This window comes from Pristiophorus japonicus, chromosome 3 (genome assembly GCF_044704955.1).
Source record: "Pristiophorus japonicus isolate sPriJap1 chromosome 3, sPriJap1.hap1, whole genome shotgun sequence".
NCBI classification, from domain to species: domain Eukaryota; kingdom Metazoa; phylum Chordata; class Chondrichthyes; family Pristiophoridae; genus Pristiophorus; species Pristiophorus japonicus.
In genome coordinates, this window is record NC_091979.1 from 250300668 (window position 1) to 250326185 (window position 25518).

At 44.9% G+C, this 25518-nt stretch overlaps 1 protein-coding gene and 1 non-coding gene across 17 annotated transcripts in view; one reads left to right on the forward strand and one right to left on the reverse strand.

Moving 5' to 3' along the window:
• add3a (adducin 3 (gamma) a) overlaps positions 1–25518 on the forward strand; it is a 341424-nt gene that overhangs the window by 83605 nt on the left and 232301 nt on the right. For 4 of the 16 annotated variants that reach the window (XM_070876521.1, XM_070876514.1, XM_070876515.1 and 1 more), the window contains one exon: positions 15790–15945. The exons of the other annotated variants lie outside the window; for them this stretch is intronic. The gene's annotated coding sequence lies outside the window, so the exon portion shown is untranslated. The remainder of the gene's footprint in view (positions 1–15789; positions 15946–25518) is intronic. 16 annotated transcript variants of the gene reach the window in all.
• Positions 2446–2586, reverse strand: LOC139260645 (U4 spliceosomal RNA). The gene has a single exon (XR_011592826.1). It is a non-coding gene; the product is annotated as a U4 spliceosomal RNA (small nuclear RNA).

The following is a 25518-nucleotide window of genomic DNA, read 5'->3' on the forward strand; positions in this document are numbered from 1 at the left end:
TTGAACAACCTATCACCAACCCGTCTCAAAACTAGAAGGCCATTTTGGACCATTGCCCTTTAGCAATCTCCCTTCAGCCTTGATGACCGATGGCGAAATGCTTGGAAAAACCGTGACAAAGGGAATGCATTCCATATAAAGGACCCCACAGTACAACATGAAGGAGCAAACCTTCCTCACAAACAGTGAACAACTATCTCCAACATCGCCTCAGAACTGGTCATGGTAGATGCTGCCACCTTCTCCATAGGTGGAAGATTAAAGCATCCCCGTCATGTGATTGTGGAGCTCCTAATCAGACCCTGGAACACATAAGAACATAAGAAATAGGAACAGGAGTAGGCCATACAGTCCCTCGAGCCTGCTCCGCCATTCACTAAGATCATGGCTGATCTGATCATGGACTCAGCTCCACTTCCCCACCCGCTTCCCATAACCCCTTATCCCCTTATCGATTAAGAAACCGTCTATTTCTGTCTTAAATTTATTCAATGTGTCAGCTTCCATAGCTCTCTGAGGCAGCGAATTCCACAGATTCACAGCCCTCAGAGGAAATTTCTCCTCGTCTCTGTTTTAAATGGGCGGCCCCTTATTCTAAGATCGTGCCCTCTAGTTCAAATCTCCCTCGTCAGTGGAAACATCCTCTCTGCATCCACCCTGTCAAGCCTCCTCATAATCTTATATGTCCTGATAAGATCACCTCTCATTCTTCTGAATTCCAATGAGTAGAGGCCCAACCTACTCAACCTTTCCTCATAAGTCAGCCCCCTCATTCCCGGAATCAACCTAGTGAACCTTCTCTGAACTGCCTCCAAAGCAAGTATATCCTTTCGTAAATATGGAAACCAAAACTGCAGGCACCAATACCTTATATAGCTGTAGTAAGACTTCCCTGCTTTTATACTCTATCCCCTTTGCAATAAAGGCCAAGATACCATTGGCCTTCCTGATCACTTGCTGTACCTGCACACTATACTTTTGTGTTTCATGCACAAGTACCCCCAGGTCCCGCTGTACTGCGGCACTTTGCAATCTTTCTCCATTTAAATAATAACTTGCTCTTTGATTTTTTTCTAACAAAGTGCACTTACACTTACACTTTCCAACATTTTACTCCATCTGCCAAATTTTTTCCCACTCACTTAGCCTGTCTATGTCCTTTTGCTGATTTATTTTGTGTCCTCCTCACTCATTGCTTTTCCTCCCATCTTTGTATCGTCAGCAAACATGGCTACGTTACACTCAGTCCTTTCTTCCAAGTCGTTAATATAGATTGTAAATAGTTGGGGTTCCAGCACTGATCCCTGTGGCACCCCATTAGTTACTGGTTGCCAACCAGAGAATGAACCATTCATCCCGACTGTCTGTTCTCTGTTAGTTAGCCAATCCTCTATCCATGCTAATATATTACCTCCAACCCCGTGAACATTTATCTTGTGCAATAACCTTTTATGTGGCACCGTGTCACGTTGAGCACTGCTCTCAGAGAAAATTTGCAGGCAGCCTACAAGATATCCACGCTGTTACACTGGAAGCTTTGGCCTTGATATCTGACTTCAATATTGACATTTGATTTGCTTTGCTACTACCATATGAAAGTAGAAGACAGAAGCCTCTAGCTCACGCGTATAATTTGGTTTGGAGGCATCCAGAAAGTGGTGCCAAGCAAGACGGCCATTGTTTTGACAGCTAGCAAGGTGAGGTGCTAAGATACATAAAGGATTTTGCTTTTGCGGGTATAACCTGACCAATTAATGGATAAGTTAGCACCCATGGTTAAATTTGCGATTTATGACTTTGAAAGTGCGTAATTTCTTTGATCTTACTGGCTGCTATAAAATCTATTCGTAATCTAAAGGGGCCAGTTTCTGCAACACTGGAACCCCAAGGTCACATTGCAGGATATTCAAAGTAGTTGCACACTACAAAAGGGCCATACAGTCCTCGAGTTGAAATATCTTTGGTGTAGACCTCGTGTAACTCTTGCTACTGTTATGAGTTCATATGTTCATATGAGTTCATAGATAACCTGGAAGAGGGGACAGAGTGTAGTCTAACAAAATTTGCAGATGACACTAAGATTAGTGGGAAAGCAGGTTGTGTAGAGAACACAGAGGCTGCAAAGAGATTTGAATGGGCTAAGGTTTGGCATATGGGATACAATGTCGGAAAGTGTGAGGTCATCCACCTTGGGGAAAAAAAACAGTAAAAGGGAATATTATTTGAATGGGGAGAAATTACAACATGCTGAGGTGTAGAGGGACCTGGGGGTCCTTGTGCATGAAACTCTTTTAGGACCCTTGTGCATGAAACTCTTTTTGGAGTTCACCTGCAAAAACATAAAACATGTATCCGTGCCACCCGACCTGGATGACACACACAAGACATTTACAAGGCCCCTTTTTTATTTATTTTTTTGTGTTTTTTTTGGGGCACTTAAAGTAGTCTCCACAGAGACTGTCAAAAATTGCTATTGTCAACTATATTTCAAGTCATCATAGCAGGGTATTGGGAAAAGTTTTCAATAAGCAATAATCACGCCTCAGTTACACCTCATTGGCTACAATATTGCCACTGCGCAAAGCTACCCTTGTGCATGAATCCCAAAAAGTTAGTTTGCAGGTGCAGCAGGTAATCAGGAAGGCAAATGGAACGTTGGCCTTCATTGCGCGAGGGATGGAGTACAAAAGCAGGGAGGTCCTGCTGCAACTGTATAGGGTATTGGTGAGGCCGCACCTGGAGTACTGCGTGCAATTTTGGTCACCTTACTTAAGGAAGGATATACTAGCTTTGGAGGGGGTACAGAGACGATTCACTAGGCTGATTCCGGAGATGAGGGGGTTACCTTATGATGATAGATTGAGTAGACTGGGTCTTTACTTGTTGAAGTTCAGAAGAATGAGGAGTGATCTTATAGAAACATTTAAAATCATGAAAGGGATAGACAAGATAGAGGCAGAGAGGTTGTTTCCACTGGTCGGGGAGACTAGAACTAGGGGGCACAGTCTCAAAATACGGGGGAGCCAATTTAAAACCGAGTTGAGAAGGAATTTCTTCTCCCAGAGGGTTGTGAATCTGTGGAATTCTCTGCCCAAGGAAGCAGTTGAGGCTAACTCATTGAATGTATTCAAGTCACAGATAGATAGATTTTTAACTAATAAGGGAATTAAGGGTTACGGGGAGAGGGCGGGTAAGTGGAGCTGAGTCCACGGCCAGATCAGCCATGATCTTATTGAATGGCGGAGCAGGCTCGAGGGGCTAGATGGCCTACTCCTGTTCCAAATTCTTATGTTCTTATGCTATAATCCAGTTATTGACACTAAAATATCTAGCTCTCACTATTGCTCATTTCACATAAGAAAGAAACATAAGAAGTGGGAGTAGGCCATGTGGCCCTTCAAGCCTGTTCCGTCATTCAGTAAGATCATGGCCAATGCCCATAATCCCCTAACTCCCTTACAGTCCAAAAATCTATTGCTCTCAGCTTTGAATATACTCAATGACTCAACATCCTAACCCTCTGGGGGAGAGAATTCCAAAGATTCACAGCTCATCTCAGTCCTAAATGACCAACCCCTTATGCTGAAACTGTGACCCCTGGTTCTATACACTCCAGCCAGGGGAAACCGCCTCTCAGAATCTTGTGTGTTTCAATGAGATCACCTTTCATCCTTCTAAACTCCAGAGTGTTTAGGCCCATTCTACTCGATCTCTACTCATAGGACAGCCCTCTCATTCCAGGAATCAATCTAGTGAACCTTCGTTGCACCCCATCTAAGGCAAGTATATCCTTTCTTGGGTACAGAGACCTAAACTGTGCACAGTACTCCAGGTGTGGTCTCACTAAAGCCCTGTACAATTGCAGCAAGACTTCCTTGCTCTTGTACTCCAACCCCCTTGCTGTAAAGACCACCATACTATTTGTCTTCCTAATTGCTTGCTGTATCTGCACTTTACCTTTCTGCGATCCGTGTACAAGAACCCCCCAAATCCCTCTGAATATCAACATTAACTAGTCTCTCAAAATTTGAAAAATATTCTGCCTTTCCTTTCTTACTACCAAAGTGGGTACGTCACACTTCCCCACATTATACTCCATCTGCTACCTTTTTACCCAATCATTTAACTGGTCTATATCCCTTTGCAGCCTCTTTGCATCCTCCTCACAGCTTACTTCCTTACCTAGATCTGTATTGTTGGCAAACTTGAATATATAATACTCAGTCCCCTCATCTAAGTCATTGATGTCGATTATAAATAGCTGAGGTCCAAGCACTGATACTTGTGGCATTCCACTAGTTACACCCTGCCATCCTGAAAATGACCCGTTTATTCCGATTCTGTTTTCTGTTCATTAACCAATCCTCAATCCATGCTAATATATTACCCTCAATCCCATGAGCCCGAATCTTGTGTAACCACCTCTTTTGTTACTCCCACACTTTCCAGTATGTTCTTTGTGTCTTCTACTGTAAACAGAGATGCAAAATATTTGTTTAATATTCTGCCATTTTCTTATTCCTAATTATAATTTCTCCTATCTCAGTCTCTGCCCCTTTTTTACTCATTCTATTTTCTCCCTCTATCAATTTCTTGGTAATCCTTTGCTGATTTTTTTTTAAAACCCTCCCAATTCTCAGACTTGCTATTCTTTTTGACAACATTGTAAGCCTCTTTTAATCTAATACTCTTCTTAACTTCTCTAATTTGCCAATGTTGCACCAATTTTCCAGAGGAGTTTTCATTCCTCAAGGGAATGTATATTCATTAAGAGTTGTGAATTAAAAGTTTGCCATTGATTATCTACTGTCTAATTTCCCAATCTACCTCAGCCAACTCGCTCCCATAACTCCATAATTGGCTTTGTTTAAATTTAAGACCCTATTTTCGGACTTAACCACATCACTCTCAAACTTAATTTATCATATCATGATCACTCTTCCCCAGAGGATCCTTTATGATAAGATAATTAATTAACCCTGTCTCGGGTTACTATCCAGTAATCCCTGGTGGAAAGTGTGCATGTAGATAAGAACATAAGAAATAGGAACAGGAGTAGGCCATACGGCTCCTCAAGCCTGCTCTATTTAATACGATCATGGCTGATCCGATCATGGCCTCAGGTCCACTTCCCTGCCCGCTCCCCATAACCCCTTATTCCCTTATCGTTTAAGAAACTGTCTATTTCTGTCTTAAATTTATTCAATGTCCCAGCTTCCACAGCTCTCTGAGGCAGCGAATTCCACAGATTTACAACGCTCAGAGAGAAGAAATTTCTCCTCATCTCAGTTTTAAATGGGTGGCCCCTTATTCTAAGATCATGCCCTCTAGTTCTAGTCTCCCCTATCAGTGGAAACATCCACCTTGTCAAGCCCCCTCATAATCTTCTACGTTTCGATAAGACTACCTCTCATTCTTCTGAATTCCAATGAGTAGAGGCCCAACCTACTCAACCTTTCCTCATAAGTCAATCCCCTCATCACCGGAATCAACCAAGTGAACCTTCTCTGAACTGCCTCCAAAGCAAGTATATCCTTTCGTAAATATGGAAACCAAAACTTCACGCAGTACTCCAGGTGTGGCCTCACCAATACCCTGTATAATTAGCAAGACTTTCCTGCTTTTATACTCCATCCTCTTTGCAATAAAGGCCAAGATTCTATTTGCCTTCCTGATCACTAGATTCTATTTGCCTTCCTGATCACTTGCTGTACCTGCATACTATCCTTTTGTGTTTCCTGCATAAGTACCCCCAGGTCCTGCTGTACTGCAGCACTTTGCAATCTTTCTCCATTTAAATAATAACTTGCTCTTTGATTTTTTTTCTGCCAAAGTGCATGACCTCACTCTTTCCAACATTATACTCCATCCGCCAAATTTTTGCCCACTCACTTAGCCTGTCTGTCCTTTTGCAGATTTTTTGTGTCCTCCTCACACACTGCTTTTCCTCCCATCTTTGTATCATCAGTAAACTTGGCTACGTTACACTCGGTCCCTTCTTCCAAGTCATCAATATAGATTGTAAATAGTTGGGGTCCAGCACTGATCCCTGTGGCACCCCACTAGTTACTGATTGCCAACCAGAGAATAAGGACATCACTTGGTTCAACGGAGATACTTTGTACAGTGTAAAGCTAATTAAGGTTGGAGGTGGCAGTGGGTGGTAGAACGTCCGAAATCCGGAGTTCCAAAATTCGGAATGTTCTGAAATCCAGACAGTGTGCTGATCTGTGGAGGGGTCATCTGGAATCCGGAAAATGTTCTGAAATCTCTACATTTTTTTGTTCGATAAACGGCGATAGCGGTATTTTTTCGCCAAAATTACCGCGAATCACGGCACTATTTTTTAAAGGCCCAGCGGTAAAAATCAGTGGAAACCATGGTCCTCACCAACTGACTACCACTGCAAGTTGGGCCTAGGGAGGGGGGGAAAAAGCCACCCCACCCCCCGCCCCCAAGTTCCGCAAAATAAAAAAAATCACAAAACATTCACAAGATCCTTTTCTAGCAAATCACTGCAAAGAGTTTAAAAAATAAAAACTTTAACTTTTTTTGCAGGTCTTCGTACCAACCCCGCTGTTCCAAAGGCTGCAACGCAGGTTTTTCCCGGGCATTTTTTTTCTAACTAACTACGGGTCATCGCTGAGCCAAATAGATTTTTTCACAACAGTAAATAATCCCCCACACGCACAGATGCACACACCAAAAAAAATGGTAAAAAAGTAACAAAATTTCACAAAACATTCACAAAACCCTTACCTACTAAATTGTTGAAAAAGAATTAAAAAAATAAAAACTTCAACTAACTTTTTTGCAGGTCTTCATACCTACCACTGTCCCAAGGGCTGCACGCAGCAGCCAGACCCGTCGCCCAATCCTCTACAGCACCCGGACCTGCCTCTGCCCCAGACCCACACCCGCAACAACCGGACCCGCTGCAGCCCAGACCCTTCGCCGTCCCAGACCTACAGCACCCGGACCTTGGCCCAGGCATTTCCGGATTCAGGACGTTGGAAAGACGTTCCGAAATCCGCAGATACCCAAATCTTGGCACAGGCATTTCCAGATTTGGGATGTCGGAAAGACGTTCCGAAATCCGAAACGGCCTCGGTCCCGAGGTTTCCGGATTTTGGACGCTCTACCTGTAGTAGAACAATTCTCATGCCTGTGGGAACCGTACTGCAAAAGAACGGGGAGGGGTGGGGTGTTGGGTGGAACTACTTCAAAAGCAGTCATTTTATTAAATGGTTTAAATTAGGGCACTTGTGTTTTCCTTCAGCCAGCAGTATTTCTAAGGGAATCTCATGGTATCTGTTGTGTGAGGCCTCCAGATGCATTGTCTGTGACAGAGTGGTCCTGAATTCAAATGAATCAAATTTTTGATCCTTTGAAAGACATTGGATACTTTGTTTGTAAATTCTAATCAGATATTATGAATGAGTTCTTTAGTTGTATGTCAAAAACAAACTAATAAACAAGTTGCCAATTGTTCGAAACGGTCAATATATTAATTGCCTTTTTGAGAAGAATCTGTTTGATCTTCACATACATCTATTTCCAAGGAAAGCTGGACCTGCACTGTGGCAGCCATCCAGGGGTCCCGCTTCACACTGCCTGTTCCCTGTAAGGTGGCTTTGAGGTGCTCAATACAGTCATCAGCAGTGTAATATTTCATCAAAATCTTGAGTTACATGCTACTGCAACAAATTGCTATGATTTTTGACATTTACTGTGTTACTGAGCAGTTCATGTATTGTGTATGTCCATTATTATACTGCTATTCTCTTGCTGAATTGTACGTCCACTATTAATTTACCTAATTATCTATTAAGTAAATCTATTGGTTTTATCCTGAATGTAACTTTCTGCTGTGGAAACTGCCTTTGTGGAGCTAGAATTGTTGGAAGAGGCCAAAATTGTTAGTTCCCTATTGCATCCTTCTAAATTGGGTATTAAACCAGTGTGATTCATATAACCTATCACAGACCTTCCCTTTTGTTCTTTCTTCCCCTCCCCCTTTCAGTGCTTTTTAAGATTCTGTTCTTCTGAACACTCTCCAGTTCTGACGAGGGGTCATCGACCCGAAACGTTAACTCTGCTTCCTCTCCACAGATACTGCCTGACCTGCTGAGATTTTCAGCATTTTCTGTTTTTATTCCAGATTCCAGCATCTGCAGTATTTTGCTTTTGATTTTATAGTCCAATTTGTGCAGTAAGAGTTAACCAAAGTAGTGAATGTGTTTATCTTTTTAATTTGGATCGCAAAGTACCAAATCTTTTATTCCCCTCAGTCTCTCAGTAAAGGCCCCTCTCCCCACAATTTAGGGCCATAAAGGTTGGCAGAGTACCCACACCATTTTTATGTGAACTGAGTGTTCCTTCAGGAAATAACAAAACATACAGCCTGGAAGATAACTTTACCAAGTTTTAGTTGCACAATCCTCCATAAAAGATGAATGGTCTCAAAACTAGTTCTGTACTTGTATATTGTTATGATTATATACTCAGATTTGGCAGAAAGCCCAGATGTAGAAGCGACATTCTACAATAGAAGGAGTTTAGAGACTGTTATCGTGTACAGTTACAATGTGGAAAACTGCCCAGGTCCACAAAAAGCACAGCAAATCCAATCTGGCCAATTACCGCCCCATCAGTCTAATCTCGATCATCAGCAAAGTGATGGGAGGTGTCGTCGACAGTGCTATCAAGCGGTGGTACTTGCTCACCAATAACCTGCTCACCGATGCTCAGTTTGGGTTCCTCCAGGACCAATCCATTCTCTACCTCATTACAGCCTTGGTCCAAACATCAATAAAAGAGCTGAATTCCAGAGGTGAGGTGAGAGTAACTACCCTTGACATCAAGGCAGCTTTTGACCGAGTGTGCACTGGTGATTGCACATAGTTCAGTTCCATTCACAGCTCCTCAGATAATGAAGCAGTCCATGCCCGCGTGCAGTAAGACCTAGACGACATTCAGGCTTTGGCTGATAGAAACATAGAATAAAAACATCGAAAATAGGTGCAAGAATAGGCCATTCGGCCCTTCGAGTCTGCACCACCATTCAATAAGATCATGGCTGATCATTCACCTCAGTACCCCTTTCCTGCTTTCTCTTCATACCCCTTGATCCCTTTAGCCTTGAGGACCATATCTAACACCCCCTTGAATATATCCAATTAACTGGCATCATCAACTCTGTGCGGCAGGGAATTCCTCACGTTAACAACTTTGAAGAAGTTTCTCCTCATCTCAGTCCTAAATGGCTTACCCCTTATCCTGGTTCTGGACTTTCCCAACATCGGGAACATTCTTCCTGCATCTAACTTGTTCAGTCCCGTCAGAATTTTATATGTTTCTATGAGATCCACTCTCATCCATCTAAACTCCAGTAAATACAGGCCCAGTCGATCCAGTCTCTCCTCATACGTCAGTCCTGCCATCCCAGGAATCAGTCTGGTGAACCTTCGCTGCACTCCCGCAATAGCAAGAACGTCCTTCCTCAGATTCGGGGACCAAAACTGAATACAATATTCCAGGTGGGGCCTCACCAAGGCCCTGTACAAATGCAGTAAGACTTCCCTGCTCCTATACTCAAATCCCCTTGCTATGAAGGCCAACATACCATTTGCCTTCTTCACCGCCTGCTGTACCTGCATGCCAACGTTCAGTGACTGATGAATCATGACACCCAGGTCTCGCTGCACCTCCCCTTTTCCTAATCTGCCACCATTCAGATAATATTGTGCCTTTGTGTTTTTGCCCCCAAAGTGGATAACCTCACATTTATCCACATTATACTGCATCTGCCATGTATTCGCCCACTCACCTAACCTGTCCAAAGCACCCTGCAGCCTCTTAGCGTTCTCCTCACAACTCACACCGCCACCCAGTTTAGTGTCATTTGCAAACTTGGAGATATTGCACTCAATTCCATCATCCAGATCATTAATATATATTGTAAAGAGCTGGCGTCCCAGCACTGAGCCCTGCAGCACTCCACGAGTCACTGCCTGCCATTCTGAAAAGGACCCGTTAATCCCGACTTTCTGCTTCCTGCCTGCCAACCAGTTCTCTATCCACGTCAGTACATTACCCCGAACACCATGTGCTTTGATTTTGCACACCAATATGTTGTGTGGGACCTTGTCAAAAGCCTTTTGAAAGTCCAAATACACCACATCCACTGGTTCTCCCCGTCCACTCGACTAGTTACATCTTCAAAAAATTCCAGAAGATTTATAATGCATGATTTCCCTTTCATAAATCCATGCTGACTTGGACCAATCCTATCACTGCTTTCCAAATGTGCTGCTATTTCATCCTTAATGATTGATTCCAACATCTTCCCCACTACTGATGTCAGGCTATCTGGTCAAAAATTACCCGTTTTCTCTGTCCATTCTTTTTTAAAAAGTGGTGTTATATTAGCAACCCTCCAGCCCACAGGAACTGATGCAGAATCGATAGACTGTTGGAAAATTATCACCAATGCATCCACTATTTATAAGGCCACTTCCTTAAGTACTCTCGGATGTAGACGATCAGGCCCTGGTGATTTATTGGCCTTCAATCCCGTCAATTTCCCTAACACAATTTCCTGTCTAATAAGGATATCCTTCAGTTCCTCCTCCTCACTCGACCTTCGGACCCCGAGTACATCGGGAAGGTTATTTGTGTCTTCCTTTGTGAAGACCGAACCAAAGTACTTGTTCAATTGGTCTGCCATTTCTTTGTTCCCCATTATAAATTCACCCGAATCCGACCTCAAGGGACCAATGTTTGTCTTCACTAATCTTTTTCTCTTCACATATCTGGAAGCTTTTGCAGTCATTTTTTTATGTTTCCGGCAAGCTTCCTCTCATACTCTATTTTCCCCCTCTTAATTAAACCGTTTGTCCTCCTCTGTTGTATTCTAAATTTGTCCCAGTCCTCCGGCGTACTACTTTTTCTGGCTAATTTGTATGCCTCTTCCTTGGATTTAACACTATCCTTAATTTCCCTTGTTGGCCACGGTTGACCCACCTTCCCCGTTTTATTTTTACTCCAGACAGGGATGTATAATTGTTGAAGTTCACCCATATGATCTGGTTTGCCATTGCCTATCCACCGTCAACCCTTTAAGTATCATTTGCCAGTCTATTCTAGCCAATTCACGTCTCATACCATCAAAGTTACCTTTCCTTAAGTTCAGGACCCTAGTTTCTGACTTAACTTTGTCACTCTCCATCTTAATAAAGAATTCTACCATATTATGGTCACTCTTCTCCCAAGGGGTCTCGCACAATAAGATTGCTAATTAGTCCTTTCTCAGTAGACATCACCCAGTCTAGGATGGCCAGCCTTCTAGTTGGTTCCTCGACATATTGGTCTCATAAACCATCCCTAATACACTCCAGGAAATCCTTCTCCACCGCATTGCTACCAGTTTGGTTAGCTCAATCAATATGTAGATTAAAGTCGCCCATGATTATTGCTGTACCTTTACTGCACACATCCCTTATTTCTTGTTTGATGCTGTCCCCAACCTCACTACTATTATTTGGTGGTCTCTACAGAACTCCCACTTGTGTTTTCTGCCCTTTGGAATTCCACAGCTCCACCCATACCGATTCCACATCATCCAAGCTAATGTCCTTCCTTACAATTGCATTAATTTCCTCTTTAACCAGCAAAACCACCCTGCCTCCTTTTCCTTTCTGTCTATCCTTCCTAAATGCTTAGTGCCCCTGGATGTAGAGTTCCCAGCCTTGGTCACCCTGGAGCCATGTCTCCGTGATGCCAATCACATCGTATCCGTTAACTGCTATCTGCACAGTTAATTCGTCCACTTTATTCCGAATACTCCTCGCATTGAGGCACAGAGCCTTCAGGCTTGTCTTTTCAACACATTTTGACCCTTTATAATTCTGCTGTAAAGTGGCCCTTTTTGTTTTTTGCCTTGGGTTTCTCTGCCCTCCACTTTTACTATTCTCCTTTCTATCTTTTGCTTCTGTCTCCATTTTATTCCCCTCTGTCTCCCTGCATAGGTTCCCATCCCCCTGCCATATTAGTTTAACTCCTCCCAAACAGCACTAGCAAACACTTCCCCTCGGACATTGGTTCCGGATCTGCCCAGGTGCAGACCGTCTGGTTTGTACTTGTCCCACCTCCCCCAGAACCGGTTCCAATGTCCCAGGAATTTGAATCCCTCCCTTCTGCACCACTGCTCAAGCCATGTATTCATCTGAGCTATCCTGCGATTCCTACTCTGACTAGCATGTGGCACTGGTAGCAATCCTGAGATTACTACTTTTGAGGTCCTATTTTTTAATTTAACACCTAGCTCCTTAAATTCGTCTCGTAGGACCTCATCCCATTTTTTTACCTATATCGTTGGTACCTATATGCACCATGACAACTGGCTGTTCACCCTCCCTTTTCAGAATGTCCTGCACCCGCTCCGAGACATCCTTGACCCTTATACCAGGGAGGCAACATACCATCCTGGAGTCTCGGTTGCGGCCGCAGAAACGCCTATCTATTCCCCTTACAATCGGATCCCCTATCACTATTGCTCACCCACTTTTTTTTCTGCCCTCCTGTGCAGCAGAGCTGCTCTCCCCTGATGAGTCATCCCCCTAAACAGTATCCAAAGCGGTGTATCTGTTTTGCAGGGGGATGACCGCAGGAGACCCCTGCACTTCCTTCCTTGCACTGCTCTTCCTGTTGGTCTTCCATTCCCTATCTGGCTGTGGACCCTTTACCTGCGGAAAGACCAACTCACTAAATGTGCTATTCACATCATTCTCAGCATCGTGCATGCTCCAGAGTGAATCCACCCACAGCTCCAGTTCTGCAACATGCTTCGTCAGGAGTTGGAGGCGGATACACTTCCTGCACACGTAGTTGTCAGGGACATCGGAGGTGTCCCTGATTTCCCACATGGTACAGGAGGAGCATAACACATGTCCGAGTTCTCTTGCCATGACTTAACCCCTAGATTAACTTAATTTGGCGACTACAATGCTAAAGGTTACTTTCTGAACTAGAAAAGAAAAAGAAAAATTACTTACAAATCACCAGCCAATCACTTACCCCCTTGGCTGTGACGTCACCTTTCGATTCCTTTCTACTTCTTTTTTGCCTTCTCACCCCACTGCAGCTGCACAAGCACGCCTTTTGTCGGCCTGGGACACTGCCGCTCCGCCTCTCGACCTCCCGCTGGGCCTCTCCGACTCACGCTGGCCCAATACTGTCAAAGTTACCTTTCCTTAAGTTCAGGACCCTAGTCTCTGAATTAACTCTGTCACTCTCCATCTTAATAAAGAATTCTACCATATTATGGTCACACTTCCCCAAGGGGTCTCGCACAACAAAATTGCTAATTAGTCCTTTCTCAGTAGACATCACCCAGTCTCGGATGGCCAGCCTTCTAGTTGGTTCCTCGACATATTAGTCGAGTAAACCATCCCTAATACACTCCAGGAAATCCTTCTCCACCGCATTGCTACCAGTTTGGTTAGCTCAATCAATATGTAGATTAAAGTCGACCATGATAACTGCTGTACCTTTATTGCACGCATCCCTAATTTCTTCTTTGATGCTGTCCCCAACCTCACTACTACTGTTTGGTGGTCTGTACACAACTCCCACGAGCGTTTTCTTCCCTTTGGTATTCCGTAGTGTAAATGTAGATTCTTTTCTCTCAATCTGGTTCAGTAAAATTACTGAGTCGAATACCTATTGTGCTTTAAACAAAGCAGTCTTTATTTTACCGGCCGGCAAGACTTATCAGACAGAAGATATACTCTCTCGATAGAGCGTACACACTCCCTACGGATAAGTGAAGTTACATCGTAAAGCGACAACAGTTATACATTTTTGAAAATAGATAACAAAATACAATTAGATTGACATTCTAACTCAGCCACTCATTAGTCAATCTATATGGGATGTTTTTACGAAAGCTCAAGCATTGCCTCTAAATGTTACAATTTTACTGGCGTGACTACTAACTGAGACCTTGCAATTCTGCAGATTTATCCATATATTCATTTCATGTTACAATTTATATTATTGGCAGGATTAGTAGCTTAAAACCTTGAGAAAGCCTGTTAATTGTGCTGATGTATTATTTGCAATCTGACATTCTCTTAGTTATTTTTCCATGGCTTATACATTTTCATATATCCAGTTCACTTTACTGCCTTTTAATTCCATATATCCTGTTCATATATCCACATTCCCTCCTTTTATCATTCCATGATAACATTTAGGATCATTCCAAGTATTGCATTCATCCGTTCACACTCCATTTTCAGAATCATATTGTTGAGTAGTTCTTTAGTAGATTCTTTAGTTTGTTGGATCATAACCTGGGAACCCTTGACCACAAGAGGGTTTGCTAACCTTGCCATCATTACTTTACAGCAGAGGTTAAGGCAACCAACAATCAAACAACAGGTAATTATTATTACGTTGAGAACAATTGCCCCATGCATTAGATAGGATCTCCAAGACCCACCTAAAAGCCAATCAAACCTGCTAGGTTCTTTTGCTGGTGTGGATAACTTCTTCACCTCCCTCCTTATGTGATCGGCAAGATTGGTTATGTTTTCTGAACTATCAGGAATGTAAGGATCTGAATGTTGCACTATCAGGGCACACGTTCCCCCTTTCTCAGCTAACAGGTAATCGAGGGCCATTCGGTTTTGTAATGCTACGGTCCTTATTGCTACCATTTCAGCTGTGATGCCCTCCAGAGCTTCAGCAGTATGGTTAGCTACCTGTTCCAATATCGTTTCTAAGTTCTGTACTTCGTCCATGAGACGCTTTATCCCGATTGGGAACACCAGGACCCCAAAGAACTTGTCGGCGGGGGTGATGGCTCGCTTATATCGTATGGAGGCATGTACTTCCGCCAGGGTACGTATTTGTCGCACAAATGGCACCACATATCCCATATAGCAGGACCCTGTCCATCGCCTGGGCAACCAAGGATATGCCTTATGACCGCACACGAAATACGTGCCGTTAAAGGCTGCTTTCTGATATATTGCCTCCGGGTCCCAGGACTGGGCCCACAAACTTCCACCTGTGTTATTCGGATCGTGAGAGTGGATGGTGACTCGTGTACCTGTGGTGAGGTTGAGACTGTGTGGGCAATTGCTGACCCTACGATATGTCCCTTGTTACTGGTGTCATTTCGAATTAGACATATGCCCCCTGTTGGCCTCCCAATCCCTGAGATATTGGTCAGAGCTATGAATGGGGTTCCTTTTCACGGTTGTAGGTTGGTTGGTACCATCCCTGGAATGTCTGACTAATGGGATCTCCAATACTCTCCCACTTGGTGACCTCCCCGTGTTTGTTCAGGTGGTAACGGTATGATACTCCTCCTGGTCTCCGTGATCCCTCTTTTGGACCCGCCTTTCATCATTCGTACTTGTATTGGCCCCCCTCCTCTTATTATAGTTTGGCTCTGAATCCATCTGACAGTCTCAGTTAGGGTCAGTGGAACGGTGCGCAAAGGAATTCCCCCTTTGGAATGTATAGGGATATGTGAATGCACCCAGCATCTAGAAAAGTGCCCTTTTTGCGCATAAACGTAAGACATATACAAAAAGGTGTTTACATGGAGCTCTCGCCTTTGTCTTCCTTCCCATGCGCCAAAACTGTCATATATCAACACTATTATACAGACTGCGGCATACAGACACAGTCTCATCTTATGGCTCAGGATTCGGATAAATAGTCCAATTATTTTGCTGATTTAAAAGAGTTCAGTTTTCCCGTCTCTCTTCTCAGGTCACCGTTGGTGCAGCTGGATGTTTATTACGGGTAGAAGTTCAAACCGGTCCACGTTACAATTAGGATGTCAACTGCCCCGTTCAGCTATGGAGAAGAGGAAATCTGGAACAGAACCAGGAATTAGAATAACCAGCAAAATAGATTTGTTAAAAGGTGATGAGCTTGCAGTGATGCAGGTGAACCCAGGCATTTTTCCCCTCAACCTTAGCTGCAGTAGGGATAGTGAGTAACACCTGAAAAGGCTCCTCCCATCGCGGCTCCAATCCCTTTCGAATCCATTTCTTCATCAAGACATACTTCCCTGGGACCACAAGGGATGATTCGGGTAAGACTGGGAGGTCAAGGTGAGCCCCTCGAACCTGGTTGTGGGCTACTCGCAGAGCCTGAGTTAAGGAAAGAATGTATGTGGTCATCTCTTCAGTCATGTGGTGGAACTGGACAGTGGAGGGGACATTCTGATTCCAAGGGGTTCTCAGGGGTTTACCATAAATGACTTCAGCCGGGGTCAGCCTAGTCTTACCAGTTGGAGTAGTGCGTATCTGGAATAGGGCTATGGGAAGGAGTTTAAGCCAATTGAGTCCAGTTGATGCTACCAGTTTTGCAAGTTTGGTTTTAAGAGTTTGATTAGCACGTTCAACTAATCCCGCAGCTTGGGGTCGGTAGGCGCAATGTAGCTGCTGGTTAATGTGCATCTGGGAGCAGAATTTTTTGTTGACTTGGCCAATAAAGTGAGGGCCATTACCAGAACTCAGTCGAGCAGGGATACCATATCTAGGAACAATTTCCCTCATTAACACTTTAACAACAGTTTGAGCTTTATTGTCCAGGGTAGGATAAGCTTCGATCCATTTGCTGAATACATCCACTATTACTAGCACATATTTGTAACACTGAACCCTTTGCAACTCAATGTAGTCCAACTGCAAGGTCTCAAAGGGACCTTCTGGTAGGGGCATCTTACCCCAATCACAGGGGACTCCCTTCCCTGGATTATGCTGTTGGCAAACAAGGCAACGACTACTAGTGTTCTGGGCCAACGCCTGAAGTCTTGGGTGCCACCAAGTAGCCAAAAGCGTATCACTTGTTGCCCTTGCTCCACAATGAGTAGCAAAATGCAGACATTCTATAACCCATGAGGCCAACTCGTCAGACATGCAAGTCTGTTCCGCGGGAGTGGTCCAGAGTTTAGAGACATTGTCATAGGTACATCCATAATCTTTCCACAACAATTTATCTTTTTCAGGAGCGTCCTCCTGTGCTTTAATAACATCTTGGATGGTTGGCATTGGTTTTTCCGAGGCTAACTTATCCTTTCTAAGGTTTTTAGTTTGACTCATCATTCTAGGCACTACCATCCGTTGTCCACGAGAGGCCTGTTTGGCCTCTTGGTCAGCACAACGATTCCCTATATCAACCAGAGAATTTCCGGTGGAGTGGGCGGTACATTTGACAATGGCAATGCGATTGGGGAACATGAGGGCTTGCAACAAATCAGATACTAGCTGTTTATGAGATATCTCATTCCCCTGTGAGGTTAGGAATCCCCTATTTTTCCATAATTGTCCGAAATCATGGGCTACTCCGAAGGCATACCCAGAGTCGGTATAGATATTAACCTTGAGGTCTTTAGCCAAGATACAGGCTCGGGTAAGAGCAAATAGTTCAGCTTGTTGGGCGGAATAGGCGGTTTCAAAGGCGGCAGATTCCACGATCTGATTCTCCTGGTTTACTATGGCGTATCCAGAATTTCGTCTGCCCTCTGGGTCAATGGAAGAACTTCCGTCTACATACATAATACAGTCTGGATCTTCCATTGGTACATCAACTAAATCCTCCCTGACCGATGTGGCCTCCTGAATTAAGGATAAACAACCATGACTGGGTTCTTCCTCATCTTGGGGTGGCTCGGTAAGAAAACAAGCCGGATTGATGGCAGTACAGTGCCGAAAGGTCAGCCTTGGATTATTTAGTAGGTAGATCTCATATCTACTTTGCCTAGCCATGGTAAGATGTTGAGTCTGCAGTTGACCCAAGAGGGCAGCTACGGAGTGAGAGGTATATACAACAATATCCTGCTGAAGGGTAAGGTTGGCGGCAGATTGTAGGCTATTGTAGACAGCAGTTAATATTTGAGTACATACGGGGTGTCCCAAGGCAACGGGATCTATTTTAGAAGAGTAGTAAGCAACAGGTCTATGTTTATCCCCGTATTTCTGAGTTAAGACAGCGGTAGCACAATCTTTCATGATCGTACAATACAGTTGAAAGGGACGGTCGTAGAGGGGCCGTCCCAAAGCCGGAGCTTGCAGCAGGGCTGTTTTTAGTTCCTTAAAGGCTTGGATGTCTGTGGTTTCTATTTTAAAGCTGCCTTCCTTGGTAGTGTACGGTGTGAGTTGCTTGGTCATCAGGGCAGCATTAGGAATCCAGGATCTACAGTAATTTATCATCCCCAACCACTGCCGCATTTGTCTAGCCGTGCTAGGGACTGAAAACTGGCAGATGGGTTCGATTCGACTAGCCTCCAAGGCTCGGTGGGTGCCTGATAAAATGATCCCAAGAAATTTGACTTGAGACTGGCCAATTTTGACCTTTGACGGGGATACTATGTATCCCAGGGAGGACAAGTAATTCAATAACTGATTAGCATCCTCTCTATTACTTGGTTCATCTACGCTGGATACCAGTAAATCATCCACATACTGAATTAAAGTAGATCCCTTAGTCAGCGTGAGAGATTGTAACTGTTTCTGCAGGCACCTTGAGAATAAGGTTGGGGAGTGAATGAACCCTTGGGGAAGTCTAGTCCAGGTATATTGCTGTCCCTGGTAAGTGAAGGCAAATAGGTACTGACTCGCCTGGGCTAGCGGTAAAGCGAAGAAGGCGTGTTGGAGGTCTATTATTGTGAAGATCTTGGCATCTGCTGGGATTAAAGACAGTATCTGTGCTGGGTTGGGAACCAGAGCGTGCAGGGGCTGGACGATAGCATTGATAGCTCGAAGGTCTTGGACTAAACGGTATTCGTTTGGTCTGCCTGGCTTAGGCACTGCCAGTATAGGAGTATTACACGAGGACTGGCATCGGACCAAAATCCCCTGTTCCATTAGCCCCTTAATCAGTCGGTGGATACTCGGTATTGCCTGTGATTTCAGTGGGTACTGTCGGATAGAGGGCCAGTCCACATTGCCCTTCACTGGGATCTCAATCGGATCAATGGGAGTATAACCCACATGGGAGGGGTCCTCTTCCCACACATGAGGATCCACATAGTCAGGTATGTCAGAGCCAGTATGATGCTGTCGAGTCGTTAAGACCTTCTCGGGGTCCCCATGAAATTGGACTGTTCGGCCATGTTTTACGATTTGCACATCCCGGCTGGTAGGGTCAGCCTCATCTATGGCCTTGCGTACCGTAACTCCCAAATCTTTAGCATGGTGAGGGGCTAATACCTCACGAGCAATATGCGGTGCCATTGTTAAGGGCTGTTTCCACAGATTCTTATCCATTTCCACAAAATCTGCCTCTCCTTCCGGTCCAGTCACTCTAGCCCTTAATAGAATTCCCTTCACTTCCCCTTCGTGATCCTGATAAAGGTTCTGCAGGTCCTGATTCTTTCCGCTGGGATCGAATGCTAGGGTTACGTGATAGGGTGCCTGCGGCAGGTCCAGAGACCACCACTGAGGGGTTCTAGTGGTATAATACTGCCGCTTAAGGGTTCCCTGTTTTACAATAATCCCATCATCTCCACACTCCAAATGCAACTGGAATTTGCAGAGGAGGTCTCTAGCCATCAAGTTACAGTCCAGATTGGTAGTGATGACATCGATGTTCTACCGATTCTTCCTGGTAACCCACTTTAACTGGTTCTGACACTGGGAATGTCTAGATTTGTCCCAGGAATCCTGAAAGTTCCTGTGTTTCAGTAGAGGCAGGGAGTTTAAGCTTTGATTGTACAGAAGACATGAAGGCTCCCGTATCTTATCAAAAAGGGTTGCCACTCATTCAGAATTTTTAACAATATCATTGGTTCATCGTCCGGGGAGGATCCCTGCACAATCAAGCTGCGTAGTCAATCGGGGGACAATTGACCAAAGGGGTTGTTCTGGGAGAAGTTAGTGTAAGATCCTCCTCTCCCCCCTTGCCCCCCTCCTTTTCCTCTTCCTTTTCCACGCTGACGGTGGGGGCAATTTTTATTCCAATGTCCTTCCTGCCCACAATTAAAACATCCATCTCGTCTTTCCCAGCCCCGACCTCTTCCCATACCAGGCCGGGGACAGTAGGGCGGTCCATAATTAGCAGGGCCCGGGCCATTTGGGTGTTCGATATAACCATATCCCTGTTTATCCACCCAACCCGGCACGCAATACTGCGGTTCCATCTGGTATCCCCTTGGGTCGGGTTTTGGTCCTTCCACCTGAGGCGGCTCTTCCTTTCTAGTCACGTATTCAGTCTTGACCCGGGTTGGAGACGCACCTCCCCCCTCCCCTTTCTTTTCCTGCCAATAATATCTAATCGCCCTTTCCATCTGGGCTTTACTGTTATCTGCCCAATTCATATTATTTGTCCGGATAGCGTGAGCAATCGAATAGGGCAGGCACTGAAGTAGGATAGCGCAGAATTGAGGAGAATCCTCTCCTGCCCTGAAGGCATTATCTCCTGATTGACTCCCGTATATTTCAATAAATCTTTCCATAAATTCATCGGGAGTTTCTTCACGCTTGGGCTTAGTTTCCAATACTGATGGGCTTCTGAAGGGTCGTGGTGAGAGCATTGAAGATAGCGTTTAGGCGATCCTGGATATCGTTAGGGTGAGCAACCAACAATGCATCATGAGTAGCACGTCCTAGGTGAGTTAAAAATCGGGTGTGTTCAGTTGGGCTCAAGGTTTGCTTTACCAAGGCCCACAGGTCCCTTGATTCTGCATTATAAACTGAAATAGTTGTTCGAAGATAATCTATAAATTTGATAGGTTCTTTTTTTCGATCTGGTATGCTGGCCATAAGGGCCACAATTTCGTTCGGTTTCCAGGGCACATAGACATCTATAGTGGGGTGGTCTGCAGCTTGTTGTGCATCAGGATTTGGCATTGGTCTGACAGGGAATTGGTGTCGGGACTTTGGGATCTTGGAAATTATTTCTAGGTCGGAGGATGTTTCGGAGCTGTCTGACTGCATGACAGTTCTGCGTCTCGATCGGCGGGGGTGTTTGCTATGTCTTTCACAACTTGGACTGGTAGATTGACTAGAAGATTTACGGGACTGTCTGTGATATCGAGATATAGTTCTGCCCTTTCGAGTGTGAGATCTGGTCCTTTCGGCTATATTGCTTGTGAACTGGGGATCCGAATCGCTATCAGAGGATGAGGAGTCAGTTTGGGTTTGTTGCTTTGGTGGTATGGGGTTATTTTTAACTCCTCTCGCCGGAGTGTAAGGTGGAGGGTGTTGGGAAGAGGACTGGAGCAAGGGGCCAGGGGGTGCGGGAGGCGCCGTTGGGCGCTGAGTCAGTGACTACTCATCAATTTCATCATCAGCCTCGGTTAACACAAAGCCAGCCATTTGACTACGTAGTCGGACATATTTTTAGACCAATATGTCGAGGAACCAACTAGGGGGGAGGCCATCTTAGACTGGGTGTTATGTAATGAGAGAGGATTAATTAGCAATCTCGTTGTGCGAGGCCCCTTGGGGAAGAGTGACCATAATATGGTGGAATTCTGCATTGGGATGGAGAATGAAACAGTTAATTCAGAGACCATGGTCCAGAACTTAAAGAAGGCTAACTTTGAAGGTATGAGGCGTGAATTGGCTGGGATGGATTGGCGAATGATACTTAAGGGGTTGACTGTGGATGGGCAATGGCAGACATTTAGAGACCGCATGGATGAACTACAACAATTGTACATTCCTGTCTGGCATAAAAATAAAAAAGGGAAGGTGGCTATCAAGGGAAATCAGGGATAGTATTAAAGCCAAGGAAGTGGCATACAAATTGGCCAGAAATAGCAGCGAACCTGGGGACTGGGAGAAATTTAGAACTCAGCAGAGGAGGACAAAGGGTTTGATTAGGGCAGGGAAAATGGAGTATGAGAAGAAGCTTGCAGGGAACATTAAGACGGATTGCAAAAGTTTTTATAGATATGTAAAGAGAAAAAGGTTAGTAAAGACAAACGTAGGTCCGATGCAGTCAGAATCAGGGGAAGTCATAACGGGGAACAAAGAAATGGCGGACCAATTGAACAAGTACTTTGGTTCGGTATTCACGAAGGAGGACACGAACAACCTTCCGGTTATAAAAGGGGTCGGGGGGTCTAGTAAGGAGGAGGAACTGAGGGAAATCCTTATTAGCCGGGAAATTGTGTTGGGGAAATTGATGGGATTGAAGGCCGATAAATCCCCAGGGCCTGATGGACTGCATCCCAGAGTACTTAAGGAGGTGGCCTTGGAAATAGTGGATGCGTTGACAGTCATTTTCCAACATTCCATTGACTCTGGATCAGTTCCTATGGAGTGGAGGGTAGCCAATGTAACCCCACTTTTTAAAAAAGGAGGGAGAGAGAAAACAGGGAATTATAGACCGGTCAGCCTGACATCGGTAGTGGGTAAAATGATGGAATCAATTATTAAGGATGTCATAGAAGCGCATTTGGAAAGAGGTGACATGATAGGTCCAAGTCAGCATGGATTTGTGAAAGGGAAATCATGCTTGACAAATCTTCTGGAATTTTTTGAGGATGTTTCCAGTAGAGTGGATAAGGGAGAACCAGTTGATGTGGTATATTTGGACTTTCAGAAGGCGTTCGACAAGGTCCCACACAAGAGATTGATGTGCAAAGTTAGAGCACATGGGATTGGGGGTAGTGTACTGACATGGATTGAGAACTGGTTGTCAGACAGGAAGCAAAGAGTAGGAGTAAATGGGTACTTTTCAGAATGGCAGGCAGTGACTAGTGGGGTACCGCAAGGTTCTGTGCTGGGGCCCCAGCTGTTTACACTGTACATTAATGATTTAGATGAGGGGATTAAATGTAGTATCTCCAAATTTGCGGATGACACTAAGTTGGGTGGCAGTGTGAGCTGCGAGGAGGATGCTGTGAGGCTGCAGAGCGACTTGGATAGGTTAGGTGAGTGGGCAAATGCATGGCAGATGAAGTATAATGTGGATAAATGTGAGGTTATCCACTTTGGTGGTAAAAACAGAGAGACAGACTATTATCTGAATGGTGACAGATTAGGAAAAGGGGAGGTGCAAAGAGACCTGGGTGTCATGGTACATCAGTCATTGAAGGTTGGCATGCAGGTGCAGCAGGCGGTTAAGAAAGCAAATGGCATGTTGGCCTTCATAGCAAGGGGATTTGAGTACAGGGGCAGGGAGGTGTTGCTACAGTTGTACAGGGCATTGGTGAGGCCACACCTGGAGTATTGTGTACAGTTTTGGTCTCCTAACCTGAGGAAGGACATTCTTGCTATTGAGGGAGTGCAGCGAAGGTTCACCAGACTGATTCCCGGGATGGCGGGACTGACCTATCAAGAAAGACTGGATCAACTGGGCTTGTATTCACTGGAGTTCAGAAGAATGAGAGGGGACCTCATAGAAACATTTAAAATTCTGACGGGGTTAGACAGGTTAGATGCAGGAAGAATGTTCCCAATGTTGGGGAAGTCCAGAACCAGAGGTCACAGTCTAAGGATAAGGTGTAAGCCATTTAGGACCGAGATGCGGAGGAACTTCTTCACCCAGAGAGTGGTGAACCTGTGGAATTCTCTACCACAGAAAGTTGTTGAGGCCAATTCACTAAATATATTCAAAAAGGAGTTAGATGAGGTCCTTACTACTAGGGGGATCAAGGGGTATGGCGAGAAAGCAGGAATGGGGTACTGAAGTTGAATGTTCAGCCATGAACTCATTGAATGGCGGTGCAGGCTAGAAGGGCCGAATGGCCTACTCCTGCACCTATTTTCTATGTTTCTATGTTTCTATACCTTTCTCAGAGGTCCCAGAGGATCTCTTAGTAAGTTTCTCGTGCGCACATTCTTTTTTTAAGACGTCTATAATTTTAACATGTGTTCCCTCTGTCAATGAGAGTCCTAATTTAATGGCATTTATTTGCCAACTTGACAGAAGTGATGCATCTTTTAATTTTTGACAATAGTGTCGCCATGTTGCAATTAAATTTTTGTCCCCTTTTCCTCGTCCCCTTCTCCAAATTAATCCCTGTGCTTTTTTTGCTACCTCTACGCTTCTAGGGCCACCTAGAGGCCACTGGTCATCTCCCAATAATTTGTTCAGGGCTCCTGATAATTTTCTAAAGTCTTCAGCTCTTTCAGGGAATTCCTCACATAACTTTTGTAGCAGACTATCCGCATCCGTTGTTTTATCCAACTGATTACCCATTTTCACGCTGCCCCTCGTATTTAAACTGACTCTAATTACCGTGTCGTTACGCGTTCACGTCGTCGTGCGATTTGAACAAACTTAAAATAAACACAGACTTTACTGAAACTAACACTGACTGAACAAACTCAAAATAAACAGACTTTACTAAAGCTAACACTGATTTCCGCGACGCCCCGCGGTTCGTGTCGCCGCGCGATTTGAAACACTTAAAATAAACACGGACTCCCGCATCGCCCCGCAGTTCGCGTTGCCGCGCGATTTAAAACACTTAAAATAAACAGAGACTTACTGAAACCAGCACTGACTTTGATATCACCCCGCGGTTCGCGTTGCTGCACGTTCACGTCGTCCCACGTTCACTTGGCCGCGCGCTCGCGCCTACGCACGTCCCGCGCCACTACGCATTCCACGCTGCTGCGCGTCTGCGTCAGCCCTCCTTCACTCGGCCACACACTCGCGCCGCCGCACGTCTCGCGTCGCTACGCGTTTACGCTGCTGCGTGTCTGCGTCAGCCCTCCTTTACTCGGCTGCACGCTCGCGCCGCCGCACGTCTCGCGTCGCTACGTGTTTTACGCTGCTGCGTGTCTGCGTCAGCCCTCCTTTACTCGGCCGCACGCTCGCGCCGCCGCACGTCTCGCGTCGCTACGCATTTTACGCTGCTGCGCGTCTGCGTCAGCCCTCTTTTACTCGGCCGCACGCTCGTGCCGCCGCACGTCTCGCGTCGCTGCGCGTTCGCGTCGGCCCTACCTTTCGAGTTGCTGCGTGATTTAAATTCAATCAGTGCCTAGACGGGCCAAGTGATATACGAGGTCGACGTCACACCTGACTTGAACACCTATCCTCTATTTAATTCCCCATAAGCCTTACTTAATTCCCTGTGAGCCTAATTTTCCAAATTTGATTTCTTATGAGCCTTATTTCTTTTAGTCTCCAAATTTCCCTATCCTTTCGTGTCACCGCGCAGTTTAAATTCAATCAGTGCCTCGACGGGCCAAGTGATATGCAAGGTCGACGTCACACCTGAATTGAACACTTATTTCTAAATTTAGAAGGTATTCGCCAGATTGTTATGGATCTCGTTCAGACACTACCCGAGAACCAGCGAGTGGCTAAACTTTTCTCAGACTTTTGAAACCGGGGGAAACTGGAACAGTATTGAAATCATACTCACTCCAGTGGCCACTTTCCCCTTGTCTCGTCCAAGGCTAGTCTGGCTCTTGATTCGCAAGTTTTCGGCAGTCGTCCGTTGAGATCCCACTTCTGACACCAAATGTAAATGTAGATTCTTTTCTCTAAATCTGGTTCAGTAAAATTACTGAGTCGAATACCTATTGT